We start from the raw sequence: 8,813 nt of genomic DNA, 5'->3' as shown, positions 1-8,813 counted from the left end.
ATTCTTAAATTTATCTGTAGCAGTTTGATATAATTGATGAATTTCAAAAATAAATATTGGATTATGCTTGTAATCTGATCTGTACCGGGACATGACTGAGTTATGATTAGGGCTTTGAGTCCCCACCCAGTCCCCACCCCTTGGTGGGTGGGGGCTCACAGATAAAAGCCATGGCAAAGAACAGAGTTGAGGGTTTCTGATGTTGGAGTTTGATGCTGAAGACTTAAGCTGGAGCTCCAGGAAGTAAGCTCACAGAGGAAAGAGAAGCCAGCCTGAAGAAGGAAGGAACCTAGAACCCAGAGAAAAGCAAGCCCCAGGAATGTAGGAACCCAGGAAACCTGAACCCTCACAGACTTTGGCAGCCATCTTGCTCCAAACAGACTTTGGTGAGGGAAGTAACTTATGCTTTATGTCCTGGTATCTGTAAGCTCCTACCCCAAATAAATACCCTTTACAAAAACAAACCAATTTCTGGTATTTTGCATCAGCACCCCTTTGGCTGACTAATACATTTTCCATTCCCACAAAGTCTCAAGTATCAAATAAGACCTATTGGTAAGATTATTTCAGTTAAGGTGTGGTCCAACTCAATAAGGATGGGTCTTAATCTTATTACTGAAGGTCCTTAGGGAAAGAGAGAGAAAGACAGAGAAAACCAGAGGGAGCAGCCAGAAGCTGGAAGTCAATGGAACCTATAAGGAAAGAGCAAAACTAGGAGGGGCCACCCATGTGCACTGCCATATGACAGAAAAGCCAAGGACCAAGGATCACCAGCAGCCAGCCCCAGAGTGCCAGTCTTCTGGAAGAAAGCATCGCCTTGATGATGCTTGACTTGGGGCTTCTCCAAGCTTCAAAACTGTGAGTTAAAGAATTCCCACTACTTTGGAAGGAAGTATGCTTTACTAATATGTATCAATAAAATTGATTTGTTAAAAAAAAAGTTCCCCTTGTTTAAGTCAACCTGTTGTATGGTATTTGTTTTAACAGCCAGGAAACTAAAATAAGGTGTAAAGAGTATATATCAAGGCTGTGAGTTGTACACAAACGTAGGCATACCCAGGAATTACTCTACCATAAATCTGGTGTGAGCAAAGAAAGGTTGAGAACCATTTTTCTAATGGAACTTCTATCTCCAGGCTCCTTCTGATATTATATACCCCATTCTGGAAATTCTTGGGAGGAAGAGGGCCCTTATTATTCCTGAATGGCACAAGACTTTGAATTTTTCCTTATGCTAGACAAATTCCCTTAAACATATTTGAGGTAGGCCCTATCTTACAGCTCTCATAAAAGTAGGTGGTTTGTTTTACTGGAATAGTCTTTTTGTCCCCTCTCTTTAATTCCACTATTAGAAGTGCTGACTCTTGAATTTTGGTTTTAGCACTTTCTAAATCATTAACTTTGGGAAAGTTATTTTACCCCTGCCTCCATATACTTATCCTTAGAGTGAGGAAAATAACAGTACCTATGTCATAGTGTAGTCACAATGAATAAATAACACAGAGCACCTAAAACAATGCCTAGAAATAGTACACATTGAGTAAATAGTAGTCACTATTAACTCATTTGGCTAGCAAAACAAATGTAATAATGGAAATCATAATAATGATACAATAATTACCACTGATTGAGAACTTTTATATACCAGGTAGCATTCTAGGTACTTTGCCTGCATTTGGGAGGCAAAATAGGATAGTGGTTAGCAGTGTTAAGGTTCTAGAGTCAAAACTGTCCGATGAGAAAGGAGAATCAGATAAGATCAAGTAAGCAGAATCAATGTGCTAATTTTCTCAGGAATGTGACTTAAAAACCACATGGAAAGGAAAAACAAAGTATTGTTAGTGGAATTTATACATCAACTACCATGTAAGATAAGGTGTATAATGCAAGGAATGACATTTATGTCTGGACCTTTCCAGTACCCTTCAAGTAGCAATTCATATAGTTGGCTATGAAGCAATTCTTCTCAGCCACATGCGAAATGAGCTTACTGGAGCTATAATTTCAGGTATTTGGGGGCCAATAGTTATAGAATGGATCTCTTCCCCAAGGCAGGACATAACTGTTACTTAGTCTGCTGACTGAGAAGGGAGACCTGCTTCTATAACATCAGCTCTGAGACCAGAGTGACACCAAGGAAAAATGAAATCATAAACAGGTAGGGAAACGTAATAACTTGAGCTTTGCCTGGTTTTGGTTCAATTTATGCCTGCAGCACTTCAGTTTTAATTCATTAAACCTTAGTCAGAGTCTCAGGAGAACAAGACAGTACAATTCCAAAAAGCAATCAAAAAGTGAATGCCAAGTTATTGGGAGGATCCACGGTACATTTCTAAGCCAGTGCTAATCTAATAAATGTACATGCAATGAACTGTGAAATTGAGAACATGATTGTCCACATTCTCTAAGCCAAAGGAATAAAAAAGTCATTTTCTCCTTTATTCCCTATGAAAAAAGAAGCAGAGATAATCTGTTATTTTGTACCTTTGATAAAAACTGGAAGTCTGCATTTCTAATGGGATTTGTTAGCACTGAGAAAAGACCTAGAGGTTATGATCCTTGGTTGGCCAGAACCCCAACTTCAAACAAAAGATAAGAAAGAGTGTTAGGCTTTTGAGTTAAAAGATATGGATTAGGAGCCCAAGCTCTGCCATTTAGTACTATGTGAAATGAGGGCATTCCTATTTTACATCGTCAATCCTCCAAATAAGATAATTTCTGTGAAAATTCTTTAGTAAGTTAGAAAGCACTATTTTAAGTGTATGAGTGAGTGAGTATAAGGAAGGAAATGGGGTATGCAAATATTTTCATTTCAGGTTGAGGAATCACAGGATATTCTTTAAAAATCCAAAATTTAATCATTACAGTGAGTACAATAGTGAACGCAATAGAATCTTTGATGATTAAAGATACTGTAAGACCTTAAGGTTACCACTTTAAACATCAGATCAGTATTTACTCAGAGCATCAGTGGAGTTCATGGTACTGAGCTCCTTGTCATAGGAAGTACAAGGATGACTGAGATTCAGTGACTGCTTTCATTGCACTTAAAATGCAATGGAAGTTGGGTAGGGTAAAATAAGTGTGTCTTATACAAGATAGAAAATTATAAATGCTAAAATATGTCAAAAATTTAAAAAATAATTACAAGTATTTAAAGATTACTTCTGGACAGAGGATCTGATGGGATTTCATGGAGGAGAGGGCATTGGGGATGTGTTTTGAAGACTGGGTGGCTAGTGTATCATTCAGGGTCCAACCAGGAAAACAGATGCTGAGGTAAACATTTCTGACATAGGGGATTCAGAAAACTAGTTACAGAAACACTGAATGGGCCAAAAAAGTAAAAACAGGAAGGCCAGGCAACTGAGGGATTAGAGAGGGAATAAGTTTCCATCTTAAGGACACAAGAACAAAAAGGCAGAGATAGTATCCCCCATACCCAGGAGCTCACTCACAGCTGCACTGCTGGGGGACCCCCAGCTATCTAGGACTGCTGAAGAGGGGCCATGACTTGAAACAGTCCTGGAACCATGGAGGAAAGGCTCCCAGAGAAGGCACTGGGGCCTCCCTGATGGGATGCACCACATGACCCTGATGGTTTTCCAAGAGGGCGCTGGTTGGCCAAGATTGGGACCACTGAGAGGGCACTGAGCTTCAGTGCTGAGACCAGGAGATCACCTCCATGCTGACCCGCCAAACGACACTGGAGATAGAGTTGTTTATTATGATCTGCTGGAGAGACACCCCCAGCACCAGGAAGCAGAGTAAGTGTCCTTCTCCCCTGCTCCCACTTTCCATTATCCTGTAAGCCTCCCATTCATAGAACCCAATCAGAAGTCAACTGGCAAGGGAATCCAGGGAATGGAGTTTAGAGTTCCAGCTCCTCTACAATACTTAGCAGACTGGGAATGGGAGCTGAAAGAAAACCAACAAACACGACAAGCAGGGGAAGGATGGTGAGAAGCAGGGATGGAGAAGTGCTTTTCAAGATGAATCATGAGCAGAAAAGTTCAGTCCTGGTTAATATTCCAACCAGTTTCCTGATTGCAAACAAGAGAAATCAATTTTGACTCCCCTAAGCATCTTGAAAAGGCACTTATTGAAAGGTTATGGGGTAGTTAACAGAATTGAAGAAAAATCTGGCAAACCAGCTCAGAAAATGCACGAGAATAAAGGGAGGATAGACAGTATGGTCAGCCTCTTAGCACTAGTGCTACAACAGGCCAGTGGCCACCACTCCTGCTGGACTCTAAACTGAAATGCTGCCAACTGGAATAATATCAATTATCCCCTTTAAGATTCAAAATCCTGGAGAGAAGTTTCTTATGAGCTGATCCTAGGACATGTGCATCCTAGTTTCTAAGAAGTGGAGAAAAGAAATATTTGCCCCACTTTGGATTCTATAAGGGAAATCAAACCCCTGTCTCTGCTAAGACAAATGCAATGGAAAAGTCTTTCTCCCAAATCATAAGGCATTTCCTATGATGAATAATTAAAGAATACAAATTCAGAGTATAGTTCTCCCCTTTGATTTTCTAACTTTGCATATTCCCTTCTTCTCCCTCCCCAAACTGTCCTACATAATGTTAGGCAACTTATTCATCTTTTAAGTGAATAAGCCCCTTCCCTTCCACATACACAAGGGACAAAAAATGTTGTCAGTTATTACATCCATTTCTATGTCAAGGATCTCCGGGTAATGCCTATTTCTGGGTAAAGTTGATCTAGTTCTGTCAAAATTCTACCTTGGTCCCGGTATTAATAGAGTAAGACTCTATTGTGTGATTGTCCCATAGAAAACAACCACTAAACCTGTATGTAAATAAGTAGTGAGCAAAAGCAGACAGCCTCTGGTGAAGAGGGGAGTGCTATAAGAAGTTCCCATTTTTTCGTTGTTTAGCCCGTAGCGAGGTGCTGTGTGCATGAGGCACCAGTGGAAAATGAAGTCTTTGTAGACAGGGGAACTGGAAAGCAGAAGCCAAGAAAACTGAGGCCAGTGAAGAGAATGGGCAAATCCTCAAAAGGAATGAGCCAGGAATAGGATCCCCAATTTTATTTGCTTCTACTTTATAGCAACAAACCTATTTTCTTGGTAGCCAGTTCAATCACCCCAGCCAATTATAATCTCCCCTTTTCCTATTCATCCAGTGTAGTGAAGCCAAAAAAGGTCCAGTTTGCAGATTCAGCTTCCAATTCAATGTGGCTGTTTTTGGTTTCCCTAGTGGAGGAACTATTCCTTTGCTTATAAAAACCTCTCAAACAATAGAGACTAGAGCTGCAGAAACTAGAGTTGCAAAATTTTGTGACTAAGTTCGTCCCTCATACAACCACTCCTTAGTTCTTTGATCCAAATTTTAAATTTTTGTTATTGTAATTTCAGCTCAGTATTTCTGTTTGGTTCCCTCTTGTAGTTTTTATCTCTTCATTGAAATTCTCATTTTGTTCATATATCATTTTCCTGCTTTCCTGTAGTTCTTTGTTTATGTTTTTCTTTACCTCTTTGAGCATGTATCCTGGTTATGAGAAAAAACAACACAATACACTTACTGTTCATTGGTTTTGAGCATATTTTCCATCTCAAGGATAGTACTCTACCTGGCACTGTAAGTGAATATTGCCCAAACCCTTTTACTTTTCTACAGGGTTCAGGGCTTCTAGCTGACGAGGTACATGGTAAGAAGAGAATAAGCACAGGTTAAGTAAGGTTGCAGCAACAAACAACAAAGATTTCTTTCTCACGCACTCTATATTTTCATATGGGACATTCCAACTCTGCTTCATGGCATCTTCATTCCAGGACCCAGGTGAATGGAGAAGCCTCTTTTGGAACAGAAATAAAGAACATGGCAAACCATACATTAGTTTAAAAACAGTCTTCTTGTAAGTAACACACATTACTTCTACTCATATTTTGTTGGCCAAAGCAATTCATGTGAACTTAAGTGGGCTTAATGGAATGTATGTGCATAATCCTTTGGCAAAGAAAGATCCTGAAAATGGGTGGAGATAATCCAATCAACCAAAACTATAGTGTCCCTTGAGCATCTGTCATCACTTGACTTTTTCCTCAGCGAAGTGAATTCCTTGGTCAAAAATATTATCATGAGTCAATCAGTATGTCCATTCCTGGTGACGCTGGTAGAAGCAGGATGGTCAACATAAACAAATGTAAATTCAGAAAAGCATTTATTCCAGTGAAGTCAATTCACTAACTCTTCCATCATAGAGAATCTATTGTAACCAATCTGTGCACAGGGTGGGTTGATTCCCTTATGTCATGTATACAGAACCTCCATACCTGCTGCCATGGTTGCCGAGTTCAGGAGTCCATTAAACTAGCACTGAGGTTGCTGGGGAAGGATCCAACCTTTCATGAGGTCCTTTTGATGAGCATTAACATGAGAAACAAGTATTCTCACAGTCTGAGCCCAATCCAGAAGCATCCACATACATCCCCAACCTCATCGTCACCAATCTTCCAATCTTGCACTTTTCAAATCTCAAATCATCTGAGAGCATTGTTAGCTACTGCTCTTGAGTTATAATTCAAGCCATAAATCCTTCCAGGGAATGTTTTAAAAGGTTATGCAGAGCTTTAAGTTTTTGATCCTCAAAACATTTTCCTTCTCTATTGTTCTTCAGGATCACCCCAAATAGAGCTTTAGAGTTGCACACATTCACATATGGCCAGTGCCTACAAATCATGTACACCATCTATAAACCATAATTTGGTTTGTTTTCCTTTAGTGAATTTTTCTTAGCAAAATTTGCATGACATTGTACTTCTGTGTTTAGGGTGGTGCAGCACACGCTAGCAGTGTGAACCACTTACTTTTGAAACTTTCTTGTGCTTTCATAACCTACTCAGGACTTGTCCCATACATACTACTTTCATTTGGTGCAACACTATTGGGCACATAGACTATATGGTTAGTTGGATCGAATAATAGCTAGTTCATGATCACCTGCTATTTCAAGGTATTGAGCTACTCTCTATCAGGACTCTAGTACACCCTCAAAAGAGAATAGCTATTTGTTCAAAAGAGTATAACTTTGTAAAAAGTGTCTAAGGAATTTTGCTCTGATCTCCTATTGGGAATTATCTTAGGCTCCTTATAAAAATTCAAATTGCTATGAATACCTCAAACACCATTGATTTTATGAAATAGAAAGTTGAGTAGTATTGCTGTTTGTCTTCAAGCCTGGCAACTGGAAAACCATCTCTTGCTCTGGGCCTTAATCTAAGGTGAATTAGCTGATAAGTGATTCAGAGCAGCACAATGAAAATATAGTTTACACCAACATTTAAAATTCAGGGCAGCGGACTTGGCCCAGTGGTTAGGGTGTCTGCCTACCACACAGGAGGTCTGCGGTTCAAACCCCGGGCCTCCTTGACACGTGTGGAGCTGGCCCATGCACACTGCTGATGCGTGCAAGGAGTGCCGTGCCATGCAGGGGTGTCCCCCATGTAGGGGAGCCCCACGCACAAGGAGTGCGCCCCATAAGGAGAGCCGCCCAGCGCGAAAGAAAGTGCGGCCTGCCCAGGAATGGTGCCGCACACACGGAGAGCTGACACAAGATGATGCAACAAAAAGAAACACAGATTCCCATGCCGCTGACTACAACAGAAGCGGACGAAGAAGATGCAGCACATAGACACAGAGAACAGACAACCGGGGTCGAGGAGGGGATGGGGGAGGAGAGAGAAATAAATAAATCTTTAAAAAAAAACATTTAAAATTCAAAGGAAACTTCCAAGTCTTCCAATGACTCTTGGTAGGAGATATAAAATATACCAATTTGCCTTCACCTTGGAGGAGATATCCTTATATGTCACAGACCACTGAGCCCAAGGAAAGTTTGAGGTGAAAAATTTTTACTTTGATATGGGACTTATTTCTCATCCTCTTACCAAGGATGTGTCTTGCCAAGGCTCTAGAATACTTGTTAATTTCTACTCTCCAGGTCTTGTAATCTTGTTATCATTAATGTAGTAGACCATTAAGGTATCTTTGGCATGAAGAAATAATCATATCATTGTGGAACGAATTGAGGCACAAAGATGGAGAGTTGTTGTAGTCCTTAGCAAAAAGGAAAGTTTATATATTACTTTCCCTTCCTGATGGAAACAAACTGCATTTGGTGTCCTCTCCTTATTGGGATAGAAAAAATTATTCTCTATAGTAAGTAGACCAAATCTTCTAGAGCAACATTAATTGGAGTCACTGCCTGATTAAACTTAAATTAACCTATAATAATTCTTCAAAATTATTATCTCCTGTGTATTAGTCAGGGTTCTCTAGGGAAACAGAATCAACAAGGGATATCTGCTGATAGTAAGAGATTTATCAGAGTCTCTCACACAGCCATGGGGATGCACAAGTCCAGGTTCCACAGGCAGGTTGCAACCAGGAGCTCCAATGAAAGTCCATTGAAGATTCTTGATGAGTTCTGGGAGATATTGTCTGTCCAAAGATGAGCTGGGAAATTCTCTCTCAATGCTGGAATCACTTCCCCTTTTAAAGGAGTCAACTGATTGAATTAAATGTCACTCACTGCTGATGGCAATCTCCCTGACGTAATTATAACCAGCTACCTATGATTTACTACTGCAGTAAAGTCAATGGTGACTAAAGTCCATTAATGCCCTTGTATTACAGTTAGCCCAGTGCTTGCTTGACCAAACAACTGGGCACAATTACCTGGCTGAGTTGACACAATAGCCTAACCATCACACCCTGCATACCCCCATGCAGGGTTTAATAGGGATTTATAATTATTAATAATTATGGAAATAGTAACCCATATTA

This window comes from Dasypus novemcinctus, chromosome 2, assembly GCF_030445035.2.
Source record: "Dasypus novemcinctus isolate mDasNov1 chromosome 2, mDasNov1.1.hap2, whole genome shotgun sequence".
Taxonomy (NCBI): domain Eukaryota; kingdom Metazoa; phylum Chordata; class Mammalia; order Cingulata; family Dasypodidae; genus Dasypus; species Dasypus novemcinctus.
The sequence above is the reverse complement of the archived record's forward strand: the minus strand, read 5'-3'. Positions refer to the sequence as shown.